General features: G+C 40.2%; 1 protein-coding gene and 25 non-coding genes across 29 annotated transcripts in view; 1 reads left to right on the top strand and 25 right to left on the bottom strand.

The window, feature by feature from the left end:
- Positions 1-278: 278 nt before the first annotated feature.
- On the bottom strand, positions 279-351 carry TRNAR-CCU (transfer RNA arginine (anticodon CCU)). The gene has a single exon. It is a non-coding gene; the product is annotated as a tRNA-Arg (tRNA).
- Positions 352-810: 459 nt separating this feature from the next.
- On the bottom strand, positions 811-906 carry TRNAI-UAU (transfer RNA isoleucine (anticodon UAU)). Its single transcript has 2 exons — positions 869-906; positions 811-846 (listed from the first exon to the last, which is right to left on the bottom strand). It is a non-coding gene; the product is annotated as a tRNA-Ile (tRNA).
- Positions 907-1,345: 439 nt separating this feature from the next.
- TRNAR-CCU (transfer RNA arginine (anticodon CCU)) lies at positions 1,346-1,418 on the bottom strand. The gene has a single exon. It is a non-coding gene; the product is annotated as a tRNA-Arg (tRNA).
- Positions 1,419-1,877: 459 nt separating this feature from the next.
- On the bottom strand, positions 1,878-1,970 carry TRNAI-UAU (transfer RNA isoleucine (anticodon UAU)). Its single transcript is given in 2 exon segments — positions 1,878-1,913; positions 1,933-1,970. It is a non-coding gene; the product is annotated as a tRNA-Ile (tRNA).
- A 439-nt stretch (positions 1,971-2,409) lies between these two features.
- On the bottom strand, positions 2,410-2,482 carry TRNAR-CCU (transfer RNA arginine (anticodon CCU)). Its single transcript has one exon. It is a non-coding gene; the product is annotated as a tRNA-Arg (tRNA).
- A 459-nt stretch (positions 2,483-2,941) lies between these two features.
- On the bottom strand, positions 2,942-3,034 carry TRNAI-UAU (transfer RNA isoleucine (anticodon UAU)). Its single transcript is given in 2 exon segments — positions 2,942-2,977; positions 2,997-3,034. It is a non-coding gene; the product is annotated as a tRNA-Ile (tRNA).
- Positions 3,035-3,473: 439 nt separating this feature from the next.
- TRNAR-CCG (transfer RNA arginine (anticodon CCG)) lies at positions 3,474-3,546 on the bottom strand. The gene has a single exon. It is a non-coding gene; the product is annotated as a tRNA-Arg (tRNA).
- A 459-nt stretch (positions 3,547-4,005) lies between these two features.
- TRNAI-UAU (transfer RNA isoleucine (anticodon UAU)) lies at positions 4,006-4,098 on the bottom strand. Its single transcript is given in 2 exon segments — positions 4,006-4,041; positions 4,061-4,098. It is a non-coding gene; the product is annotated as a tRNA-Ile (tRNA).
- Positions 4,099-5,068: 970 nt separating this feature from the next.
- TRNAI-UAU (transfer RNA isoleucine (anticodon UAU)) lies at positions 5,069-5,161 on the bottom strand. The gene is given in 2 exon segments: positions 5,069-5,104; positions 5,124-5,161. It is a non-coding gene; the product is annotated as a tRNA-Ile (tRNA).
- A 971-nt stretch (positions 5,162-6,132) lies between these two features.
- Positions 6,133-6,225, bottom strand: TRNAI-UAU (transfer RNA isoleucine (anticodon UAU)). The gene is given in 2 exon segments: positions 6,133-6,168; positions 6,188-6,225. It is a non-coding gene; the product is annotated as a tRNA-Ile (tRNA).
- Positions 6,226-7,196: 971 nt separating this feature from the next.
- On the bottom strand, positions 7,197-7,289 carry TRNAI-UAU (transfer RNA isoleucine (anticodon UAU)). Its single transcript is given in 2 exon segments — positions 7,197-7,232; positions 7,252-7,289. It is a non-coding gene; the product is annotated as a tRNA-Ile (tRNA).
- A 439-nt stretch (positions 7,290-7,728) lies between these two features.
- On the bottom strand, positions 7,729-7,801 carry TRNAR-UCG (transfer RNA arginine (anticodon UCG)). The gene has a single exon. It is a non-coding gene; the product is annotated as a tRNA-Arg (tRNA).
- Positions 7,802-8,260: 459 nt separating this feature from the next.
- Positions 8,261-8,353, bottom strand: TRNAI-UAU (transfer RNA isoleucine (anticodon UAU)). The gene is given in 2 exon segments: positions 8,261-8,296; positions 8,316-8,353. It is a non-coding gene; the product is annotated as a tRNA-Ile (tRNA).
- A 447-nt stretch (positions 8,354-8,800) lies between these two features.
- Positions 8,801-8,873, bottom strand: TRNAR-UCU (transfer RNA arginine (anticodon UCU)). Its single transcript has one exon. It is a non-coding gene; the product is annotated as a tRNA-Arg (tRNA).
- A 7,308-nt stretch (positions 8,874-16,181) lies between these two features.
- KANSL3 (KAT8 regulatory NSL complex subunit 3) overlaps positions 16,182-23,908 on the top strand; it is a 314,370-nt gene continuing 306,643 nt past the window's right edge. For 2 of the 4 annotated variants that reach the window (XR_012753077.1, XM_075346205.1), the window contains exon 1: positions 16,182-16,470. The gene's annotated coding sequence lies outside the window, so the exon portion shown is untranslated. The remainder of the gene's footprint in view (positions 16,471-23,908) is intronic. The other 2 variants (XM_075346203.1, XM_075346204.1) reach the window with 1 other exon arrangement.
- Positions 17,642-17,734, bottom strand: TRNAI-UAU (transfer RNA isoleucine (anticodon UAU)). The gene is given in 2 exon segments: positions 17,642-17,677; positions 17,697-17,734. It is a non-coding gene; the product is annotated as a tRNA-Ile (tRNA).
- Positions 18,172-18,244, bottom strand: TRNAR-CCU (transfer RNA arginine (anticodon CCU)). The gene has a single exon. It is a non-coding gene; the product is annotated as a tRNA-Arg (tRNA).
- On the bottom strand, positions 18,704-18,796 carry TRNAI-UAU (transfer RNA isoleucine (anticodon UAU)). The gene is given in 2 exon segments: positions 18,704-18,739; positions 18,759-18,796. It is a non-coding gene; the product is annotated as a tRNA-Ile (tRNA).
- TRNAR-CCU (transfer RNA arginine (anticodon CCU)) lies at positions 19,237-19,309 on the bottom strand. Its single transcript has one exon. It is a non-coding gene; the product is annotated as a tRNA-Arg (tRNA).
- Positions 19,769-19,861, bottom strand: TRNAI-UAU (transfer RNA isoleucine (anticodon UAU)). Its single transcript is given in 2 exon segments — positions 19,769-19,804; positions 19,824-19,861. It is a non-coding gene; the product is annotated as a tRNA-Ile (tRNA).
- On the bottom strand, positions 20,302-20,374 carry TRNAR-UCU (transfer RNA arginine (anticodon UCU)). The gene has a single exon. It is a non-coding gene; the product is annotated as a tRNA-Arg (tRNA).
- On the bottom strand, positions 20,834-20,926 carry TRNAI-UAU (transfer RNA isoleucine (anticodon UAU)). Its single transcript is given in 2 exon segments — positions 20,834-20,869; positions 20,889-20,926. It is a non-coding gene; the product is annotated as a tRNA-Ile (tRNA).
- Positions 21,367-21,439, bottom strand: TRNAR-UCU (transfer RNA arginine (anticodon UCU)). The gene has a single exon. It is a non-coding gene; the product is annotated as a tRNA-Arg (tRNA).
- On the bottom strand, positions 21,899-21,991 carry TRNAI-UAU (transfer RNA isoleucine (anticodon UAU)). Its single transcript is given in 2 exon segments — positions 21,899-21,934; positions 21,954-21,991. It is a non-coding gene; the product is annotated as a tRNA-Ile (tRNA).
- On the bottom strand, positions 22,431-22,503 carry TRNAR-CCU (transfer RNA arginine (anticodon CCU)). The gene has a single exon. It is a non-coding gene; the product is annotated as a tRNA-Arg (tRNA).
- On the bottom strand, positions 22,963-23,055 carry TRNAI-UAU (transfer RNA isoleucine (anticodon UAU)). The gene is given in 2 exon segments: positions 22,963-22,998; positions 23,018-23,055. It is a non-coding gene; the product is annotated as a tRNA-Ile (tRNA).

The following is a 23,908-nucleotide window of genomic DNA, read 5'->3' as shown; positions in this document are numbered from 1 at the left end:
GAATCAATTGAGACATTTATCACACTGGCCAATGGGCATTTTTAAACTGAAACATCCTGTTGCTTCAGGAAGTGCACATGTGCATTGGCTGGGATGAACACACGCTCTGTTGCTATATTTTATATGCTGTATTTGTAATATCGTATTTTATTATTTAGCATGGTCACACTTCTTTCAATTAAAAGTAGCAATCTTTCTTTTTTGGAGAATTTTGCAAGATCAAATTCAAACTGGTAGAAAGATTAGACAGACCATGCGCTGTTTCAGAGATAAGCAAACACCCCAGATGGGACTTGAACCCAAAATCCCTGGCTTAGGAGGCCAGTGCCTTATCCATTAGGCCACTGGGGCTTCTCAAGGTAGTTCATGCAGTGGGTTCTATTTTCTGTAGCAGGCAATTATCCGTTTTAATTGCATTTTCAAAAATGGTCTTGTAAGTTTGTACTCCAACTTGAAAACAACCATAACCACGTGCTTCTTTCTTTTCTGCTGAGAGCCAGGGCTTCCTTTGTCATGTCCTTTTCATCATGTAGTCACTCCACATTATTAATGCCAATGAAGGAAATAATATTTGGCTCCCAGAAGCCTTAAAAAAACAATTTATCTTTTACATTTCCCTTTACAATATGGTACTAGATCATGGTAAAACTGGTGAGACTTTTGTAATATACAGCAAATTAAACAAGAAACTATAAAAAGTAAATATCTCTCGGAAACTTCCTTCTCAATCGTGCAAGTAGATCATGATGGAACTCGAGAAACTTTGGCTAACGCATTTGTTCAAAATAACAAAGGAAGACAAGAAAAGTCTGCTCCAGGTGAGGCTTGAACTCACAACCTCGGCATAGCTCATCATCAGTTACTGCTTTATAAGTACCGCGCGCTGACCGATTGCCCCACTGGAGCAGCTGCTGGGCTGCAGCATTGCATATATGAAAAAAAAACAATCAGAAATTTAAAATGAAAAATTTGCTCCGAAATGTAACTATTTGAGAAAACAGGATTTGTGTTGTTGCTTTTTCCACAGTTTGAAAATACATTTTTTACCAGATCACAATCTTTCTGAAGAATCAATTGAGACATTTATCACACTGGCCAATGGGCATTTTTAAACTGAAACATCCTGTTGCTTCAGGAAGTGCACATGTGCATTGGCTGGGATGAACACACGCTCTGTTGCTATATTTTATATGCTGTATTTGTAATATCGTATTTCATTATTTAGCATGGTCACACTTCTTTCATTTAAAAGTAGCAATCTTTCTTTTTTGGAGAATTTTGCAAGATCAAATTCAAACTGGTAGAAAGATTAGACAGACCATGCGCTGTTTCAGAGATAAGCAAACACCCCAGATGGGACTTGAACCCACAATCCCTGGCTGAGGAGGCCAGTGCCTTAACCATTAGGCCACTGGGGCTTCTCAAGGTAGTTCATGCAGTGGGTTCTATTTTCTGTAGCAGGCAATTATCCGTTTTAATTGCATTTTCAAAAATGGTCTTGTAAGTTTGTACTCCAACTTGAAAACAACCATAACCACGTGCTTCTTTCTTTTCTGCTGAGATCCAGGGCTTCCTTTGTCATGTCCTTTTCATCATGTAGTCACTCCACATTATTGATGCCAATGAAGGAAATAATATTTGCCTCCCAGAAGCCTTAAAAAAACAATTTATCTTTTACATTTCCCTTTACAATATGGTACTAGATCATGGTAAAACTGGTGAGACTTTTGTAATATACAGCAAATTAAACAAGAAACCATAAAAAGTAAATATCTCTCGGAAACTTCCTTCTCAATCGTGCAAGTAGATCATGATGGAACTCGAGAAACTTTGGCTAACGCATTTGTTCAAAATATAAAAGGAAGACAAGAAAAGTCTGCTCCAGGTGAGGCTTGAACTCACAACCTCGGCATAGCTCATCAGTTACTGCTTTATAAGTACCGCGCGCTGACCGATTGCGCTACTGGAGCAGCTGCTGGGCTGCAGCATTGCATATATGAAAAAAAAACAATCAGAAATTTAAAATGAAAAATTTGCTCCGAAATGTAACTATTTGATAAAACAGGATTTGTGTTGTTGCTTTTTCCACAGTTTGAAAATACATTTTTTACCAGATCACAATCTTTATGAAGAATCAATTGAGACATTTATCACACTGGCCAATGGGCATTTTTAAACTGAAACATCCTGTTGCTTCAGGAAGTGCACATGTGCATTGGCTGGGATGAACACACGCTCTGTTGCTATATTTTATATGCTGTATTTGTAATATCGTATTTTATTATTTAGCATGGTCACACTTCTTTCAATTAAAAGTAGCAATCTTTCTTTTTTGGAGAATTTTGCAAGATCAAATTCAAACTGGTAGAAAGATTAGACAGACCATGCGCTGTTCCAGATATAAGCAAACACCCCAGATGGGACTTGAACCCACAATCCCTTGCTTAGGAGGCCAGTGCCTTATCCATTAGGCCACTGGGGCTTCTCAAGGTAGTTCATGCAGTGGGTTCTATTTTCTGTAGCAGGCAATTATCCGTTTTAATTGCATTTTCAAAAATGGTCTTGTAAGTTTGTACTCCAACTTGAAAACAACCATAACCACGTGCTTCTTTCTTTTCTGCTGAGATCCAGGGCTTCCTTTGTCATGTCCTTTTCATCATGTAGTCACTCCACATTATTGATGCCAATGAAGGAAATAATATTTGGCTCCCAGAAGCCTTAAAAAAACAATTTATCTTTTGCATTTCCCTTTACAATATGGTACTAGATCATGGTAAAACTGGTGAGACTTTTGTAATATACAGCAAATTAAACAAGAAACCATAAAAAGTGAATATCTCTCGGAAACTTCCTTCTCAATCGTGCAAGTAGATCATGATGGAACTCGAGAAACTTTGGCTAACGCATTTGTTCAAAATATAAAAGGAAGACAAGAAAAGTCTGCTCCAGGTGAGGCTTGAACTCACAACCTCGGCATAGCTCATCAGTTACTGCTTTATAAGTACCGCGCGCTGACCGATTGCGCTACTGGAGCAGCTGCTGGGCTGCAGCATTGCATATATGAAAAAAAAACAATCAGAAATTTAAAATGAAAAATTTGCTCCGAAATGTAACTATTTGATAAAACAGGATTTGTGTTGTTGCTTTTTCCACAGTTTGAAAATACATTTTTTACCAGATCACAATCTTTATGAAGAATCAATTGAGACATTTATCACACTGGCCAATGGGCATTTTTAAACTGAAACATCCTGTTGCTTCAGGAAGTGCACATGTGCATTGGCTGGGATGAACACACGCTCTGTTGCTATATTTTATATGCTGTATTTGTAATATCGTATTTTATTATTTAGCATGGTCACACTTCTTTCAATTAAAAGTAGCAATCTTTCTTTTTTGGAGAATTTTGCAAGATCAAATTCAAACTGGTAGAAAGATTAGACAGACCATGCGCTGTTTCAGAGATAAGAAAACACCCCAGATGGGACTTGAACACACAATCCCTGGCTTCGGAGGCCAGTGCCTTATCCATTAGGCCACTGGGGCTTCTCAAGGTAGTTCATGCAGTGGGTTCTATTTTCTGTAGCAGGCAATTATCCGTTTTAATTGCATTTTCAAAAATGGTCTAGTAAGTTTGTACTCCAACTTGAAAACAACCATAACCACGTGCTTCTTTCTTTTCTGCTGAGAGCCAGGGCTTCCTTTGTCATGTCCTTTTCATCATGTAGTCACTCCACATTATTAATGCCAATGAAGGAAATAATATTTGGCTCCCAGAAGCCTTAAAAAAACAATTTATCTTTTACATTTCCCTTTACAATATGGTACTAGATCATGGTAAAACTGGTGAGACTTTTGTAATATACAGCAAATTAAATAAGAAACCATAAAAAGTAAATATCTCTCGGAAACTTCCTTCTCAATCGTGCAAGTAGATCATGATGGAACTCGAGAAACTTTGGCTAACGCATTTGTTCAAAATATAAAAGGAAGACAAGAAAAGTCTGCTCCAGGTGAGGCTTGAACTCACAACCTCGGCATAGCTCATCAATTACTGCTTTATAAGTACCGCGCGCTGACCGATTGCGCCACTGGAGCAGGTGCTGGGCTGCAGCATTGCATATATGAAAAAAAAACAATCAGAAATTTAAAATGAAAAATTTGCTCCGAAATGTAACTATTTGATAAAACAGGATTTGTGTTGTTGCTTTTTCCACAGTTTGAAAATACATTTTTTACCAGATCACAATCTTTCTGAAGAGTCAATTGAGACATTTATCACACTGGCCAATGGGCATTTTTAAACTGAAACATCCTGTTGCTTCAGGAAGTGCACATGTGCATTGGCTGGGATGAACACACCCTCTGTTGCTATATCATATATGCTGTATTTGTAATATTGTATTTTATTATTTAGCATGGTCACACTTCTTTCAATTAAAAGTAGCAATCTTTCTTTTTTGGAGAATTTTGCAAGATCAAATTCAAACTGGTAGAAAGATTAGACAGACCATGTGCTGTTTCAGAGATAAGAAAACAACCCACATGGGACTTGAACCCACAATCCCTGGCTGAGGAGGCCAGTGCCTTATCCATTAGGCCACTGGGGCTTCTCAAGGTAGTTCATGCAGTGGGTTCTATTTTCTGTAGAGGCAATTATCCGTTTTAATTGCATTTTCAAAAATGGTCTTGTAAGTTTGTACTCCAACTTGAAAACAACCATAACCACGTGCTTCTTTCTTTTCTGCTGAGAGCCAGGGCTTCCTTTGTCATGTCCTTTTCATCATGTAGTCACTCCACATTATTAATGCCAATGAAGGAAATAATATTTGGCTCCCAGAAGCCTTAAAAAAACAATTTATCTTTTACATTTCCCTTTACAATATGGTACTAGATCATGGTAAAACTGGTGAGACTTTTGTAATATACAGCAAATTAAACAAGAAACCATAAAAAGTAAATATCTCTCGGAAACTTCCTTCTCAATCGTGCAAGTAGATCATGATGGAACTCGAGAAACTTTGGCTAACGCATTTGTTCAAAATAACAAAGGAAGACAAGAAAAGTCTGCTCCAGGTGAGGCTTGAACTCACAACCTCGGCATAGCTCATCAGTTACTGCTTTATAAGTACCGCGTGCTGACCGATTGCGCCACTGGAGCAGCTGCTGGGCTGCAGCATTGCATATATGAAAAAAAAACAATCAGAAATTTAAAATGAAAAATTTTCTCCGAAATGTAACTATTTGATAAAACAGGATTTGTGTTGTTGCTTTTTCCACAGTTTGAAAATACATTTTTTACCAGATCACAATCTTTATGAAGAATCAATTGAGACATTTATCACACTGGCCAATGGGAATTTTTAAACTGAAACATCCTGTTGCTTCAGGAAGTGCACATGTGCATTGGCTGGGATGAACACACGCTCTGTTGCTATATTTTATATGCTGTATTTGTAATATCGTATTTTATTATTTAGCATGGTCACACTTCTTTCAATTAAAAGTAGCAATCTTTCTTTTTTGGAGAATTTTGCAAGATCAAATTCAAACTGGTAGAAAGATTAGACAGACCATGCGCTGTTTCAGAGATAAGCAAACACCCCAGATGGGACTTGAACCCACAATCCCTGGCTTTGAAGGCCAGTGCCTTATCCATTAGGCCACTGGGGCTTCTCAAGGCAGTTCATGCAGTGGGTTCTATTTTCTGTAGCAGGCAATTATCCGTTTTAATTGCATTTTCAAAAATGGTCTTGTAAGTTTGTACTCCAACTTGAAAACAACCATAACCACGTGCTTCTTTCTTTTCTGCTGAGAGCCAGGGCTTCCTTTGTCATGTCCTTTTCATCATGTAGTCACTCCACATTATTAATGCCAATGAAGGAAATAATATTTGGCTCCCAGAAGCCTTAAAAAAACAATTTTTCTTTTACATTTCCCTTTACAATATGGTACTAGATCATGGTAAAACTGGTGAGACTTTTGTAATATACAGCAAATTAAACAAGAAACCATAAAAAGTAAATATCTCTCGGAAACTTCCTTCTCAATCGTGCAAGTAGATCATGATGGAACTCGAGAAACTTTGGCTAACGCATGTGTTCAAAATAACAAAGGAAGACAAGAAAAGTCTGCTCCAGGTGAGGCTTGAACTCACAACCTCGGCATAGCTCATCAGTTACTGCTTTATAAGTACCGCGCGCTGACCGATTGCGCCACTGGAGCAGCTGCTGGGCTGCAGCATTGCATATATGAAAAAAAAACAATCAGAAATTTAAAATGAAAAATTTGCTCCGAAATGTAACTATTTGATAAAACAGGATTTGTGTTGTTGCTTTTTCCACAGTTTGAAAATAAATTTTTTACCAGATCACAATCTTTATGAAGAATCAATTGAGACATTTATCACACTGGCCAATGGGCATTTTTAAACTGAAACATCCTGTTGCTTCAGGAAGTGCACATGTGCATTGGCTGGGATGAACACACGCTCTGTTGCTATATTTTATATGCTGTATTTGTAATATCGTATTTTATTATTTAGCATGGTCACACTTCTTTCAATTAAAAGTAGCAATCTTTCTTTTTTGGAGAATTTTGCAAGATCAAATTCAAACTGGTAGAAAGATTAGACAGACCATGCGCTGTTTCAGAGATAAGCAAACACCCCAGATGGGACTTGAACCCACAATCCCTGGCTTTGAAGGCCAGTGCCTTATCCATTAGGCCACTGGGGCTTCTCAAGGTAGTTCATGCAGTGGGTTCTATTTTCTGTAGCAGGCAATTATCCGTTTTAATTGCATTTTCAAAAATGGTCTTGTAAGTTTGTACTCCAACTTGAAAACAACCATAACCACGTGCTTCTTTCTTTTCTGCTGAGAGCCAGGGCTTCCTTTGTCATGTCCTTTTCATCATGTAGTCACTCCACATTATTAATGCCAATGAAGGAAATAATATTTGGCTCCCAGAAGCCTTAAAAAAACAATTTTTCTTTTACATTTCCCTTTACAATATGGTACTAGATCATGGTAAAACTGGTGAGACTTTTGTAATATACAGCAAATTAAACAAGAAACCATAAAAAGTAAATATCTCTCGGAAACTTCCTTCTCAATCGTGCAAGTAGATCATGATGGAACTCGAGAAACTTTGGCTAACGCATGTGTTCAAAATAACAAAGGAAGACAAGAAAAGTCTGCTCCAGGTGAGGCTTGAACTCACAACCTCGGCATAGCTCATCAGTTACTGCTTTATAAGTACCGCGCGCTGACCGATTGCGCCACTGGAGCAGCTGCTGGGCTGCAGCATTGCATATATGAAAAAAAAACAATCAGAAATTTAAAATGAAAAATTTGCTCCGAAATGTAACTATTTGATAAAACAGGATTTGTGTTGTTGCTTTTTCCACAGTTTGAAAATAAATTTTTTACCAGATCACAATCTTTATGAAGAATCAATTGAGACATTTATCACACTGGCCAATGGGCATTTTTAAACTGAAACATCCTGTTGCTTCAGGAAGTGCACATGTGCATTGGCTGGGATGAACACACGCTCTGTTGCTATATTTTATATGCTGTATTTGTAATATCGTATTTTATTATTTAGCATGGTCACACTTCTTTCAATTAAAAGTAGCAATCTTTCTTTTTTGGAGAATTTTGCAAGATCAAATTCAAACTGGTAGAAAGATTAGACAGACCAGGCGCTGTTTCAGAGATAAGCAAACACCCCAGATGGGACTTGAACCCACAATCCCTGGCTTCGAAGGCCAGTGCCTTATCCATTAGGCCACTGGGGCTTCTCAAGGTAGTTCATGCAGTGGGTTCTATTTTCTGTAGCAGGCAATTATCCGTTTTAATTGCATTTTCAAAAATGGTCTTGTAAGTTTGTACTCCAACTTGAAAACAACCATAACCACGTGCTTCTTTCTTTTCTGCTGAGAGCCAGGGCTTCCTTTGTCATGTCCTTTTCATCATGTAGTCACTCCACATTATTAATGCCAATGAAGGAAATAATATTTGGCTCCCAGAAGCCTTAAAAAAACAATTTTTCTTTTACATTTCCCTTTACAATATGGTACTAGATCATGGTAAAACTGGTGAGACTTTTGTAATATACAGCAAATTAAACAAGAAACCATAAAAAGTAAATATCTCTCGGAAACTTCCTTCTCAATCGTGCAAGTAGATCATGATGGAACTCGAGAAACTTTGGCTAACGCATTTGTTCAAAATAACAAAGGAAGACAAGAAAAGTCTGCTCCAGGTGAGGCTTGAACTCACAACCTCGGCATAGCTCATCAGTTACTGCTTTATAAGTAACGCGCGCTGACCGATTGCGCCACTGGAGCAGCTGCTGGGCTGCAGCATTGCAGCATTGCATATATGAAAAAAAAACAATCAGAAATTTAAAATGAAAAATTTGCTCCGAAATGTAACTATTTGATAAAACAGGATTTGTGTTGTTGCTTTTTCCACAGTTTGAAAATAATTTTTTTACCAGATCACAATCTTTATGAAGAATCAATTGAGACATTTATCACACTGGCCAATGGGCATTTTTAAACTGAAACATCCTGTTGCTTCAGGAAGTGCACATGTGCATTGGCTGGGATGAACACACGCTCTGTTGCTATATTTTATATGCTGTATTTGTAATATCGTATTTTATTATTTAGCATGGTCACACTTCTTTCAATTAAAAGTAGCAATCTTTCTTTTTTGGAGAATTTTGCAAGATCAAATTCAAACTGGTAGAAAGATTAGACAGACCATGCGCTGTTTCAGAGATAAGCAAACACCCCAGATGGGACTTGAACCCACAATCCCTGGCTTAGAAGGCCAGTGCCTTATCCATTAGGCCACTGGGGCTTCTCAAGGTAGTTCATGCAGTGGGTTCTATTTTCTGTAGCAGGCAATTATCCGTTTCAATTGCATTTTCAAAAATGGTCTTGTAAGTTTGTACTCCAACTGGAAAACAACCATAACCACGTGCTTCTTTCTTTTCTGCTGAGAGCCAGGGCTTTCTTTGTCATGTCCTTTTCATCATGTAGTCACTCCACATTATTAATGCCAATGAAGGAAATAATATTTGGCTCCCAGAAGCCTTAAAAAAACAATTTATCTTTTACATTTCCCTTTACAATATGGTACTAGATCATGGTAAAACTGGTGAGACTTTTGTAATATACAGCAAATTAAACAAGAAACCATAAAAAGTAAATATCTCTCGGAAACTTCCTTCTCAATCGTGCAAGTAGATCATGATGGATAAGTATCAGCAGTGAGAAAGGGAATAATACATAACTTTTATTAGAATTATTAAAAAAATTGCGTAGTGCTGCAATTTATAAATTAATTTTTTGTGCAAAAAAATGAAACAATACTCATGTCCAAGAGGACCAACAAAGATAGCGTTGGAGCCCTCCCGGTGGTGTCCGTCAATGATAGACCATAATCACCAGATGGACATTGAGGGGCTTCGACGCCAAATCAGTGTCCAAGATTCATAGACACTGTGAATTGATGACTACTATGAGCCGGATAAATGGGGCAACAACCTATAATCCTATTAGTCAGGTTAGGGTCATGGGAGGATATATTCCAGTGGGAACCAAGCCCCCCAATAGGACTCACCAATGTAATATACAGTATGGGGTTACTAAATCCCCCAAAAAACAAGCTTTTCATACATGTAAACACCAATTACCAACCATAACCTAACAGAAATCTAACAAAAATCCATCCAAGATCACAGTGGTGTTTCTTGGATTTAATTCAGAGTATAATCACGGCAGTAAACATATAGGTATAATCATTGCCTCTTGCTTATAATGACCGGCTCATTTATACATCATGCAATTATAAATAGAGAAATGGAATGGTCTCACCCAGTTGTAGGTGCAGGTCAGTAGTTAGAAGGGGGTCATCAGGATAGATGAATCGGGTGGCTGTCCATGGCCGGGCAGGAGCTCTCTCCCTGGCAGGAACTAGCTGAACCCTCAAGCCCCATTAGCTCCAGCCCTTACAAGGACCGTCCCAAACTGACCCTGATTAAATTAGCCCTAAAGATTCATCACCATGGAACCTCCCGACGCGTTTCCTCCGCCAGGATTCATCAGGGGAGATACTGTAGGTGAAGGGCTCAATATGCAGGTATAGAGACCCCAACATACAAGTGGTCAGACTCTAGGGTAAGCTGCCACTGCAAGTGTCCACTATTAAATAGACCATTAATTGTTGCTCCAATCAGACAATCAAAAAAACCAACCAATAATACATCAAAACGAGTGTTTAAACTCACCTGCCTGTTGTAACAGGTAACTATAGGTAGCAAAACATCACACAGCGTGGGGCAGTGCTGGGCGCAGCCATCTTGTCCCGCCCACCTGTGCATGTCATCAATCCCAGAATGCTACACACCACACTGACTGACATGCATAGTGCAGGACAGTGCTGAATCACAGCACCGCCCTGCCCCCAAACCCACGTCATCAATCCCACAATGCCATGCTACATGGAGTGGACTGGAGCCGATTTAGACAAAAAGCACAGCATACAGCATCCAGTATAGGATCGTGCTGGGTGTGGGCATCTAGTCCCGCCCAGCTGGGAGCATCATCAAACCCAGAATGCTCCAGGCGATGGTGGCTGTGACGTGCACAGTGTGGGGCACTTAGGGGTTAAAATCTGTGCCGATCGATCGCACTGCAGCATGTCTGGCTGTATCTGTTTGTTTAATCAGCACCATTTCCCCTCATACACTAAGATGCTCGATGACGTGATCTCGGAGGTGGGGCAGTGTGTTCAGCACTGCCCCACACTGTGCACGTCACAGCCACCATCGCCTGGAGCATTCTGGGTTTGATGATGCTCCCAGCTGGGCGGGACTAGATGCCCACACCCAGCACGATCCTATACTGGATGCTGTATGCTGTGCTTTTTGTCTAAATCGGCTCCAGTCCACTCCATGTAGCATGGCATTGTGGGATTGATGACGTGGGTTTGGGGGCAGGGCGGTGCTGTGATTCAGCACTGTCCTGCACTATGCATGTCAGTCAGTGTGGTGTGTAGCATTCTGGGATTGATGACATGCCCAGGTGGGCGGGACAAGATGGCTGCGCCCAGCACTGCCCCACGCTGTGTGATGTTTTGCTACCTATAGTTACCTGTTACAACAGGCAGGTGAGTTTAAACACTCGTTTTGATGTATTATTGGTTGGTTTTTTTGATTGTCTGATTGGAGCAACAATTAATGGTCTATTTAATAGTGGACACTTGCAGTGGCAGCTTACCCTAGAGTCTGACCACTTGTATGTTGGGGTCTCTATACCTGCATCTTGAGCCCTTCACCTACAGTATCTCCCCTGATGAATCCTGGCGGAGGAAACGCGTCGGGAGGTTCCATGGTGATGAATCTTTAGGGCTAATTTAATCAGGGTCAGTTTGGGACGGTCCTTGTAAGGGCTGGAGCTAATGGGGCTTGAGGGTTCAGCTAGTTCCTGCCAGGGAGAGAGCTCCTGCCCGGCCATGGACAGCCACCCGATTCATCTATCCTGATGACCCCCTTCTAACTACTGACCTGCACCTACAACTGGGTGAGACCATTCCATTTCTCTATTTATAATTGCATGATGTATAAATGAGCCGGTCATTATAAGCAAGAGGCAATAATTATACCTATATGTTTACTGCCGTGATTATACTCTGAATTAAATCCAAGAAACACCACTGTGATCTTGGATGGATTTTTGTTAGATTTCTGTTAGGTTATGGTTGGTAATTGGTGTTTACATGTATGAAAAGCTTGTTTTTTGGGGGATTTAGTAACCCCATACTGTATATTACATTGGTGAGTCCTATTGGGGGGCTTGGTTCCCACTGGAATATATCCTCCCATGACCCTAACCTGACTAATAGGATTATAGGTTGTTGCCCCATTTATCCGGCTCATAGTAGTCATCAATTCACAGTGTCTATGAATCTTGGACACTGATTTGGCGTCGAAGCCCCTCAATGTCCATCTGGTGATTATGGTCTATCATTGACGGACACCACCGGGGGGGGCTCCAACGCTATCTTTGTTGGTCCTCTTGGACATGAGTATTGTTTCATTTTTTTGCACAAAAAATTAATTTATAAATTGCAGCACTACGCAATTTTTTTAATAATTCTAATAAAAGTTATGTATTATTCCCTTTCTCACTGCTGATACTTATCTTAATTTTGAGAGGTAATTTGGGAACGGCTTCTCATCACCTGTTTCTATACTGCTGGTATTTGTTAATTTTTTGGAAGGTATGGCCGGTTTTTTATCAACAGGTATAAATACCGAGTTATGGTTGGAGGAAGCTAAGGAGGTATTTTCGGAACAAGCATTTAGCCAGAGGAAATATACACCGTCATTTAATACGGCCTTCAAAGAATTAACTCAGACCTACCAGGATCAGACCACCTCTTGGTGGGAAACACAAAGCCTTGAGAATTATTTGAAGGCCGGCATAGTCCCTAGGGGACTCAGGATCACGCTCACTCCAGGCCCTAGACATAGAAACTCTGAATTCATCACCAAATGGGAAAATGAAGCAACAGCATGCTCCCTAAAATTTATGCAGCTGTTGTTAGATCAAGAGAAACAGACACTAGCCTCTCTTAATGATAAATTGAAAGAACAAATCGAAATAACAAAAAAATTCTCTAATGAACCTGACTTTGTAACCAAAGAAACCAAATTACGTGATACCATCGATAGATTCCAATATAAATTAAAGGAGAGGAAACACAAACAATTCATACGTGACTTACAAGACTTTAAAAATAACAAAGTCTATTCTCAACTAGGCAGACACATCCCGGAAACGGAGATTGAACCCTCCTCTACAGACACAGAGCAATCTGACACTGAAGGAGGAAACCGCAACACTAGAGGGCAAGGACGGGGTAGAGGGCGTTATTACGGAGGCAATAGGCCCAACACACGACAGTATCAGCAAACTAACCCCTCCCCCTCTTTTTTAGATCACGGGTACTACCTGAGAAACAGAGGCAACACAACGAGGGGTCGCAATTAAAACAGGGGACTCAAGTTATCAACTTGTCTTCCCGAGTACTTACCTCTAAAGAATTGTCCATTCTTGAAAAAGGCCTGTCCTTCGTGCCTAGCTCCAATTTTGATCTCTTTGGATCTATTAAGGATCTAAATTTATTTGTGCGTAAATTGAGGTGGCATAAGCATTTTGCAGCACAGGAGAAACGTAAATGTAATGAATTGGGTATCCCAGTTGAGTTATTATCAGGGGTAGAGTTACTTGCGAGTTTGGATGAACCTGACCCCAATACCCTTGGGAAAGGCCCATTTAGTAAAGTACGTGCTAAGAGCAAAAAGATGCCCCCAATTTCTATGGAAACATCAGCTATCGATGTTTTTCTTGAGCTAGTCTCGAGGGACATGAAGCATCTAGCCCAGACAAAATCATTTACCCGTTTCAATTGCGACAAAATGGAAATGCAAGCCCTACAAAATTTAGAAAAAGATCACAAAATCGTAATAAAACCCTCAGATAAAGGAGGTAATACGGTGATCCTAAATGCGGAACAATACAAGGAGATGTGCCTACAAATCCTTAAGGATAAAAATACGTATGAAATTCTGAGATCTAACCCCACCATACATTATCTTGATGAATTAAGAGATATTCTAAATAATGGCCTTGCAGAAGGTGTAATCACCAAAACTGAGTTTGATTTCTTGATGCCAGACAACCCAGTGGTGGCGACTTTTTACAGCCTGCCAAAGGTGCATAAGGTTCTCAATCCACTAAAAGGTAGACCCATTGTGTCTGGTGTCAACAACATCAGCCAGAACAGTGGGCTCTACCTGGATGAGATCCTTGCTCCATTTGTGTCAGCGTTACCATCACACGTGAGGGATACCTCAGATCTATTACTAAAACTTGATGGTCTTTCCGTAGATCCCAAAACCTTACTGGCCAGCATTGACGTGGAGGCTCTGTACTCCTCCATCCCTCATGCAAGAGGGATGGAGGCAGTAGACAGCTTCCTAGGCACAAGAGGGCTGCAGTTCCAGCAGCATAACCAGTTTATCAGACAACTCTTGAATTATTGTCTTACTCGCAATTTCTTCCTATTTGACCACAAATTTTTCCACCAACTCAGGGGCGTGGCAATGGGGTGCCCTTGTGCCCCCACGTACGCAAACATCTACCTGGGTTGGTGGGAAGAAACAGTAGTATTTGATACATCGAAGGCCCATGGGAACTATCTGTCTAAGGTGGAATTATGGCTCCGTTATGTGGATGACATATTCATCCTATGGTCAGGAACACAAGAGGAGTTTCGGTCCTTTGTCAGTCTGCTGAATATTAATAACCTGGGTTTGGCTTTTACGTCTGAAATTAAGGAGACAGAAATTGCATTTCTAGACGTCTTAATTAAAAAAAGCGTAACAGGGGATATCTGTACGGATATGCACCGTAAACCGACAGCCTCCAATTCCCTCTTACACTGGGAAAGCAGCCACCCAGTAGCTTTGAAGCGAGGGATACCAAAAGGACAATACCTGCGGGCTCGCAGAAACTGTTCCGATGGGGAAACATTCAGCAGACAAGCAAGGGACCTGAGACAACGATTCCTGGACAGAGGGTACCCAGGTGGACTCTTGAAAAAGGCATACGGAGAAGTAATAAACAAGAACAGAACACAACTTCTAAACCCAATTAAGAGTCCTAACATCAATGAAAACGAGCCTTTCAGATTCATTACCACCTTTGATAATGGAGCCCAACAAGTAAGGGAGATTTTGCAAAAATACTGGGGTGTGTTGCATATGGACAGTGATCTTAAAGGAGGCCTCTGTGAACAACCGAGTATAACATACAGGAGGGGGCGCTCCTTAAAGGATCGTCTAGTCCATAGCCACTTTCAGGCACCTACTAATGAAACCTGGCTGAAGTCTAACATCAGAGGTTGCTTTAAATGTGGCAATTGCATTGCTTGCCCTTTCATCACTAAAAGCAAGACCTTTGCCAGCCATATCACAGGGAAAGAGTATGACATTAGAGAATTCATAAACTGTAAGACTGAAGGCGTAATTTACAAAATGACTTGCGCTTGTAGCAAAGAATACATCGGCAAAACAAAGCGTGAATTACGTCGCAGAATTGGCGATCATTTGGGAGATGTCCTACACAAAAGGGACACCCCAATCGCCAGACATATCAACGCCTTTCACGGCGGGGACACAAAGGCCATGAGTTTCCAGGGCATTGATATAGTGAGAAAACCACTCAGAGGCGGCCCTTGGGATCAGAAAATCCTACAGAAAGAATCCAAGTGGATCTTTATCCTAGACACAATAGCACCAAAAGGCCTAAATGAACAGCTCAGTTATAGCTGCTTTCTCTGACTTTCTTGGCTCTGAACATCTTTCTCTTTCTCTCTCTCCCTTCAACCTATCATTTATAATGCACAGATCTGTGTTAATGGTACTCGAAAGAACCTGTTATGGTCTTTACTGGCCAAGAAACCTCATGTGAGCTAACTGATGAACCTTCAGTGAGCTCACTTCATTTGTCTTTAAATACATAATGTGATCAAACAAAGGGTTAATCCCTCTAGTTATGGTGTAAATTAATTTAATGGAACGTATTCTATATAATCTATACCGCCAAAATTATCACATTTATCTGTTCTATTGATACTTATATCCTAGTTAAGCCTTGGGACTTGGTACGTCATGGGACTATCTGGCATATCCAATTAACCATTACAACGTCTGTCTAATTTTGGTTATGATTAATATCAATTTGATTATATTTAGGCATGACTTATCCTATAGCATCTTGGGGGTTAAAATCTGTGCTGATTGCGCAGCAGCATGTTTGCCTGCTTCTGTTTGTTTAGTCGGCACCAGTTCCCCTCATATGCTAAGACTAAGCATCTTAGGGGTTAAAATCTATGCCGATCGATCGCACAGCAGCATGTCTGGCTGTATCTGTTTGTTTAATCAGCACCATTTCCCCTCATACACTAAGATGCTCGATGACGTGATCTCGGAGGTGGGGCAGTGTGTTCAGCACTGCCCCACACTGTGCACGTCACAGCCACCATCGCCTGGAGCATTCTGGGTTTGATGATGCTCCCAGCTGGGCGGGACTAGATGCCCACACCCAGCACGATCCTATACTGGATGCTGTATGCTGTGCTTTTTGTCTAAATCGGCTCCAGTCCACTCCATGTAGCATGGCATTGTGGGATTGATGACGTGGGTTTGGGGGCAGGGCGGTGCTGTGATTCAGCACTGTCCTGCACTATGCATGTCAGTCAGTGTGGTGTGTAGCATTCTGGGATTGATGACATGCCCAGGTGGGCGGGACAAGATGGCTGCGCCCAGCACTGCCCCACGCTGTGTGATGTTTTGCTACCTATAGTTACCTGTTACAACAGGCAGGTGAGTTTAAACACTCGTTTTGATGTATTATTGGTTGGTTTTTTTGATTGTCTGATTGGAGCAACAATTAATGGTCTATTTAATAGTGGACACTTGCAGTGGCAGCTTACCCTAGAGTCTGACCACTTGTATGTTGGGGTCTCTATACCTGCATCTTGAGCCCTTCACCTACAGTATCTCCCCTGATGAATCCTGGCGGAGGAAACGCGTCGGGAGGTTCCATGGTGATGAATCTTTAGGGCTAATTTAATCAGGGTCAGTTTGGGACGGTCCTTGTAAGGGCTGGAGCTAATGGGGCTTGAGGGTTCAGCTAGTTCCTGCCAGGGAGAGAGCTCCTGCCCGGCCATGGACAGCCACCCGATTCATCTATCCTGATGACCCCCTTCTAACTACTGACCTGCACCTACAACTGGGTGAGACCATTCCATTTCTCTATTTATAATTGCATGATGTATAAATGAGCCGGTCATTATAAGCAAGAGGCAATAATTATACCTATTTGTTTACTGCCGTGATTATACTCTGAATTAAATCCAAGAAACACCACTGTGATCTTGGATGGATTTTTGTTAGATTTCTGTTAGGTTATGGTTGGTAATTGGTGTTTACATGTATGAAAAGCTTGTTTTTTGGGGGATTTAGTAACCCCATACTGTATATTACATTGGTGAGTCCTATTGGGGGGCTTGGTTCCCACTGGAATATATCCTCCCATGACCCTAACCTGACTAATAGGATTATAGGTTGTTGCCCCATTTATCCGGCTCATAGTAGTCATCAATTCACAGTGTCTATGAATCTTGGACACTGATTTGGCGTCGAAGCCCCTCAATGTCCATCTGGTGATTATGGTCTATCATTGACGGACACCACCGGGGGGGCTCCAACGCTATCTTTGTTGGTCCTATTGGACATGAGTATTGTTTCATTTTTTTGCACAAAAAATTAATTTATAAATTGCAGCACTATGCAATTTTTTTAATAATTCTAATAAAAGTTATGTATTATTCCCTTTCTCACTGCTGATACTTATCTTAATTTTGAGAGGTAATTTGGGAACGGCTTCTCATCACCTGTTTCTATACTGCTGGTATTTGTTAGATCATGATGGAACTCGAGAAACTTTGGCTAACGCATTTGTTCAAAATAACAAAGGAAGACAAGAAAAGTCTGCTCCAGGTGAGGCTTGAACTCACAACCTCGGCATAGCTCATCAGTTACTGCTTTATAAGTACCGCGCGCTGACCGATTGCGCCACTGGAGCAGCTGCTGGGCTGCAGCATTGCATATATGAAAAAAAAACAATCAGAAATTTAAAATGAAAAATTTGCTCCGAAATGTAACTATTTGATAAAACAGGATTTGTGTTGTTGCTTTTTCCACAGTTTGAAAATACATTTTTTACCAGATCACAATCTTTATGAAGAATCAATTGAGACATTTATCACACTGGCCAATGGGCATTTTTAAACTGAAACATCCTGTTGCTTCAGGAAGTGCACATGTGCATTGGCTGGGATGAACACGCTCTGTTGCTATATTTTATATGCTGTATTTGTAATATCGTATTTTATTATTTAGCATGGTCACACTTCTTTCAATTAAAAGTAGCAATCTTTCTTTTTTGGAGAATTTTGCAAGATCAAATTCAAACTGGTAGAAAGATTAGACAGACCATGCGCTGTTTCAGAGATAAGCAAACACCCCAGACGGGACTTGAACCCACAATCCCTGGCTTAGGAGGCCAGTGCCTTATCCATTAGGCCACTGGGGCTTCTCGAGGTGGTTCATGCAGTGGGTTCTATTTTCTGTAGCAGGCAATTATCCGTTTTAATTGCATTTTCAAAAATGGTCTTGTAAGTTTGTACTCCAACTTGAAAACAACCATAACCACGTGCTTCTTTCTTTTCTGCTGAGAGCCAGGGCTTCCTTTGTCATGTCCTTTTCATCATGTAGTCACTCCACATTATTAATGCCAATGAAGGAAATAATATTTGGCTCCCAGAAGCCTTAAAAAAACAATTTATCTTTTACATTTCCCTTTACAATATGGTACTAGATCATGGTAAAACTGGTGAGACTTTTGTAATATACAGCAAATTAAACAAGAAACCATAAAAAGTAAATATCTCTCGGAAACTTCCTTCTCAATCGTGCAAGTAAATCATGATGGAACTCGAGAAACATTGGCTAACGCATTTGTTCAAAATAACAAAGGAAGACAAGAAAAGTCTGCTCCAGGTGAGGCTTGAACTCACAACCTCGGCATAGCTCATCAGTTACTGCTTTATAAGTACCGCACGCTGACCGATTGTGCCACTGGAGCAGCTGCTGGGCTGCAGCATTGCATATATGAAAAAAAAACCAATCAGAAATTTAAAATGAAAAATTTGCTCCGAAATGTAACTATTTGATAAAACAGGATTTGTGTTGTTGCTTTTTCCACAGTTTGAAAATACATTTTTTACCAGATCACAATCTTTATGAAGAATCAATTGAGACATTTATCACACTGGCCAATGGGCATTTTTAAACTGAAACATCCTGTTGCTTCAGGAAGTGCACATGTACATTGGCTGGGATGAACACACGCTCTGTTGCTATATTTTATATGCTGTATTTGTAATATCGTATTTTATTATTTAGCATGGTCACACTTCTTTCAATTAAAAGTAGCAATCTTTCTTTTTTGGAGAATTTTGCAAGATCAAAATCAAACTGGTAGAAAGAATAGACAGACCATGCGCTGTTTCAGAGATAAGCAAACACCCCAGATGGGACTTGAACCCACAATCCCTGGCTTAGGAGGCCAGTGCCTTATCCATTAGGCCACTGGGGCTTCTCAAGGTAGTTCATGCAGTGGGTTCTATTTTCTGTAGCAGGCAATTATCCGTTTTAATTGCATTTTCAAAAATGGTCTTGAAAGTTTGTACTCCAACTTGAAAACAACCATAACCACGTGCTTCTTTCTTTTCTGCTGAGAGCCAGGGCTTCCTTTGTCATGTCCTTTTCATCATATAGTCACTCCACATTATTAATGCCAATGAAGGAAATAATATTTGGCTCCCAGAAGCCTTAAAAAAACAATTTATCTTTTACATTTCCTTTTACAATATGGTACTAGATCATGGTAAAACTAGTGAGACTTTTGTAATATACAGCAAATTAAACAAGAAACCATAAAAAGTAAATATCTCTCAGAAACTTCCTTCTCAATCGTGCAAGTAGATCATGATGGAACTCGAGAAACTTTGGCTAACGCATTTGTTCAAAATAACAAAGGAAGACAAGAAAAGTCTGCTCCAGGTGAGGCTTGAACTCACAACCTCGGCATAGCTCATCAGTTACTGCTTTATAAGTACTGCGCGCTGACCGATTGCACCACTGGAGCAGCTGCTGGGCTGCAGCATTGCATATATGAAAATAAAACAATCAGAAATTTGAAATGAAAAATTTGCTCCGAAATGTAACTATTTGTTAAAACAGGATTTGTGTTGTTGCTTTTTCCACAGTTTGAAAATACATTTTTTACTAGAACACAATCTTTATGAAGAATCAATTGAGACATTTATCACACTGGCCAATGGGCATTTTTAAACTGAAACATCCTGTTGCTTCAGGAAGTGCACATGTGCATTGGCTGGGATGAACACACGCTCTGTTGCTATATTTTATATGCTGTATTTGTAATATCGTATTTTATTATTTAGCATGGTCACACTTCTTTCAATTAAAAGTAGCAATCTTTCTTTTTTTGGAGAATTTTGCAAGATCAAATTCAAACTGGTAGAAAGATTAGACAGACCATGCGCTGTTTCAGAGATAAGCAAACACCCCAGACGGGACTTGAACCCACAATCCCTGGCTTAGAAGGCCAGTGCCTTACCCATTAGGCCACTGGGGCTTCTCAAGGTAGTTCATGCAGTGGGTTCTATTTTCTGTAGCAGGCAATTATCCGTTTTAATTGCATTTTCAAAAATGGTCTTGTAAGTTTGTACTCCAACTTGAAAACAACCATAACCACGTGCTTCTTTCTTTTCTGCTGAGAGCCAGGGCTTCCTTTGTCATGTCCTTTTCATCATGTAGTCACTCCACATTATTAATGCCAATGAAGGAAATAATATTTGGCTCCCAGAAGCCTTAAAAAAACAATTTATCTTTTACATTTCCCTTTACAATATGGTACTAGATCATGGTAAAACTGGTGAGACTTTTGTAATATACAGCAAATTAAACAAGAAACCATAAAAAGTAAATATCTCTCGGAAACTTCCTTCTCAATCGTGCAAGTAGATCATGATGGAACTCGAGAAACTTTGGCTAACGCATTTGTTCAAAATAACAAAGGAAGACAAGAAAAGTCTGCTCCAGGTGAGGCTTGAACTCACAACCTCGGCATAGCTCATCAGTTACTGCTTTATAAGTACCGTGCGCTGACCGATTGCACCACTGGAGCAGCTGCTGGGCTGCAGCATTGCATATATGAAAATAAAACAATCAGAAATTTGAAATGAAAAATTTGCTCCGAAATGTAACTATTTGTTAAAACAGGATTTGTGTTGTTGCTTTTTCCACAGTTTGAAAATACATTTTTTACTAGAACACAATCTTTATGAAGAATCAATTGAGACATTTATCACACTGGCCAATGGGCATTTTTAAACTGAAACATCCTGTTGCTTCAGGAAGTGCACATGTGCATTGGCTGGGATGAACACACGCTCTGTTGCTATATTTTATATGCTGTATTTGTAATATCGTATTTTATTATTTAGCATGGTCACACTTCTTTCAATTAAAAGTAGCAATCTTTCTTTTTTTGGAGAATTTTGCAAGATCAAATTCAAACTGGTAGAAAGATTAGACAGACCATGCGCTGTTTCAGAGATAAGCAAACACCCCAGACGGGACTTGAACCCACAATCCCTGGCTTAGAAGGCCAGTGCCTTACCCATTAGGCCACTGGGGCTTCTCAAGGTAGTTCATGCAGTGGGTTCTATTTTCTGTAGCAGGCAATTATCCGTTTTAATTGCATTTTCAAAAATGGTCTTGTAAGTTTGTACTCCAACTTGAAAACAACCATAACCACGTGCTTCTTTCTTTTCTGCTGAGAGCCAGGGCTTCCTTTGTCATGTCCTTTTCATCATGTAGTCACTCCACATTATTAATGCCAATGAAGGAAATAATATTTGGCTCCCAGAAGCCTTAAAAAAACAATTTATCTTTTACATTTCCCTTTACAATATGGTACTAGATCATGGTAAAACTGGTGAGACTTTTGTAATATACAGCAAATTAAACAAGAAACCATAAAAAGTAAATATCTCTCGGAAACTTCCTTCTCAATCGTGCAAGTAGATCATGATGGAACTCGAGAAACTTTGGCTAACGCATTTGTTCAAAATAACAAAGGAAGACAAGAAAAGTCTGCTCCAGGTGAGGCTTGAACTCACAACCTCGGCATAGCTCATCAGTTACTGCTTTATAAGTACCGTGCGCTGACCGATTGCACCACTGGAGCAGCTGCTGGGCTGCAGCATTGCATATATGAAAAAAAAGCAATCAGAAATTTAAAATGAAAAATTTGCTCCGAAATGTAACTATTTGATAAAACAGGATTTGTGTTGTTGCTTTTTCCACAGTTTGAAAATACATTTTTTACCAGATCACAATCTTTATGAAGAATCAATTGAGACATTTATCACACTGGCCAATGGGCATTTTTAAACTGAAACATCCTGTTGCTTCAGGAAGTGCACATGTGCATTGGCTGGGATGAACACACGCTCTGTTGCTATATTTTATATGCTGTATTTGTAATATCGTATTTTATTATTTAGCATGGTCACACTTCTTTCAATTAAAAGTAGCAATCTTTCTTTTTTGGAGAATTTTGCAAGATCAAATTCAAACTGGTAGAAAGATTAGACAGACCATGCGCTGTTTCAGAGATAAGCAAACACCCCAGATGGGACTTGAACCCAAAATCCCTGGCTTAGGAGGCCAGTGCCTTATCCATTAGGCCACTGGGGCTTCTCAAGGTAGTTCATGCAGTGGGTTCTATTTTCTGTAGCAGGCAATTATCCGTTTTAATTGCATTTTCAAAAATGGTCTTGTAAGTTTGTACTCCAACTTGAAAACAACCATAACCACGTGCTTCTTTCTTTTCTGCTGAGAGCCAGGGCTTCCTTTGTCATGTCCTTTTCATCATGTAGTCACTCTACATTATTAATGCCAATGAAGGAAATAATATTTGGCTCCCAGAAGCCTTAAAAAAACAATTTATCTTTTACATTTCCCTTTACAATATGGTACTAGATCATGGTAAAACTGGTGAGACTTTTGTAATATACAGCAAATTAAACAAGAAACCATAAAAAGTAAATATCTCTCGGAAACTTCCTTCTCAATCGTGCAAGTAAATCATGATGGAACTCGAGAAACATTGGCTAACGCATTTGTTCAAAATAACAAAGGAAGACAAGAAAAGTCTGCTCCAGGTGAGGCTTGAACTCACAACCTCGGCATAGCTCATCAGTTACTGCTTTATAAGTACCGCACCCTGACCGATTGTGCCACTGGAGCAGCTGCTGGGCTGCAGCATTGCATATATGAAAAAAAAACAATCAGAAATTTAAAATGAAAAATTTGCTCCGAAATGTAACTATTTGATAAAACAGGATTTGTGTTGTTGCTTTTTCCACAGTTTGAAAATACATTTTTTACCAGATCACAATCTTTATGAAGAATCAATTGAGACTAGAGTTGAGCGCGGTTCGCGGTTCGTGGTTCTCCAGTTCTAGGCTCGAGTGATTTTTGGGCTGTTCGAGATCGAACTAGAACTCGAGCTTTTTGCTAAAAGCTCGATAGTTCTAGAAACGTTCGAGAACGGTTCTAGCAGCAAAAAGCAGGGCTTTTTACAGCTACAGTGTGCAGGAGCCATCGCTGGCAGCCTGCCACAAGCTGGTAACCAAGATAAACATCGGGTATCCAAGCAAAGCGCTTGGTTAGTAACCCGATGTTTATCTTAGTTACGTGCAGGAAGCCCACACTTCCCCGCTCAGCTCACTCCGCCCCCTCCTTCCCGCGGCATGTATACATACATATCCACACACACACACACTCTCACTCACGCACACCCGCGATACTTGATGTGAAGGCGCCGGTCATTGACCTCAGTGACAGGGGATGTCGGCAGTGATGGAGATCAGCGCAGGTAATGTACCTCGCTGACAGCAGCACTTGTCATGCCCTGCAGTGACCTGGGCTGACCCATTGATGTTAGCTCAGGTCACTGCATTGCTCTCCCAGCCTATGGGGAACATTCTGCTCTTCATTGACTGGGACAGTGTGGATCGTCATGGCAACCCCTTGGATTACACCAGACCTGGATTTGTTTTTCATTCTAATAAATTGGTTAAAGAGGGAATGTTTTGGG

This window comes from Anomaloglossus baeobatrachus, chromosome 4 (assembly GCF_048569485.1).
Source record: "Anomaloglossus baeobatrachus isolate aAnoBae1 chromosome 4, aAnoBae1.hap1, whole genome shotgun sequence".
In the NCBI taxonomy this organism is placed as follows: domain Eukaryota; kingdom Metazoa; phylum Chordata; class Amphibia; order Anura; family Aromobatidae; genus Anomaloglossus; species Anomaloglossus baeobatrachus.
The sequence above is the reverse complement of the archived record's forward strand: the minus strand, read 5'-3'. Positions and strand labels throughout refer to the sequence as shown.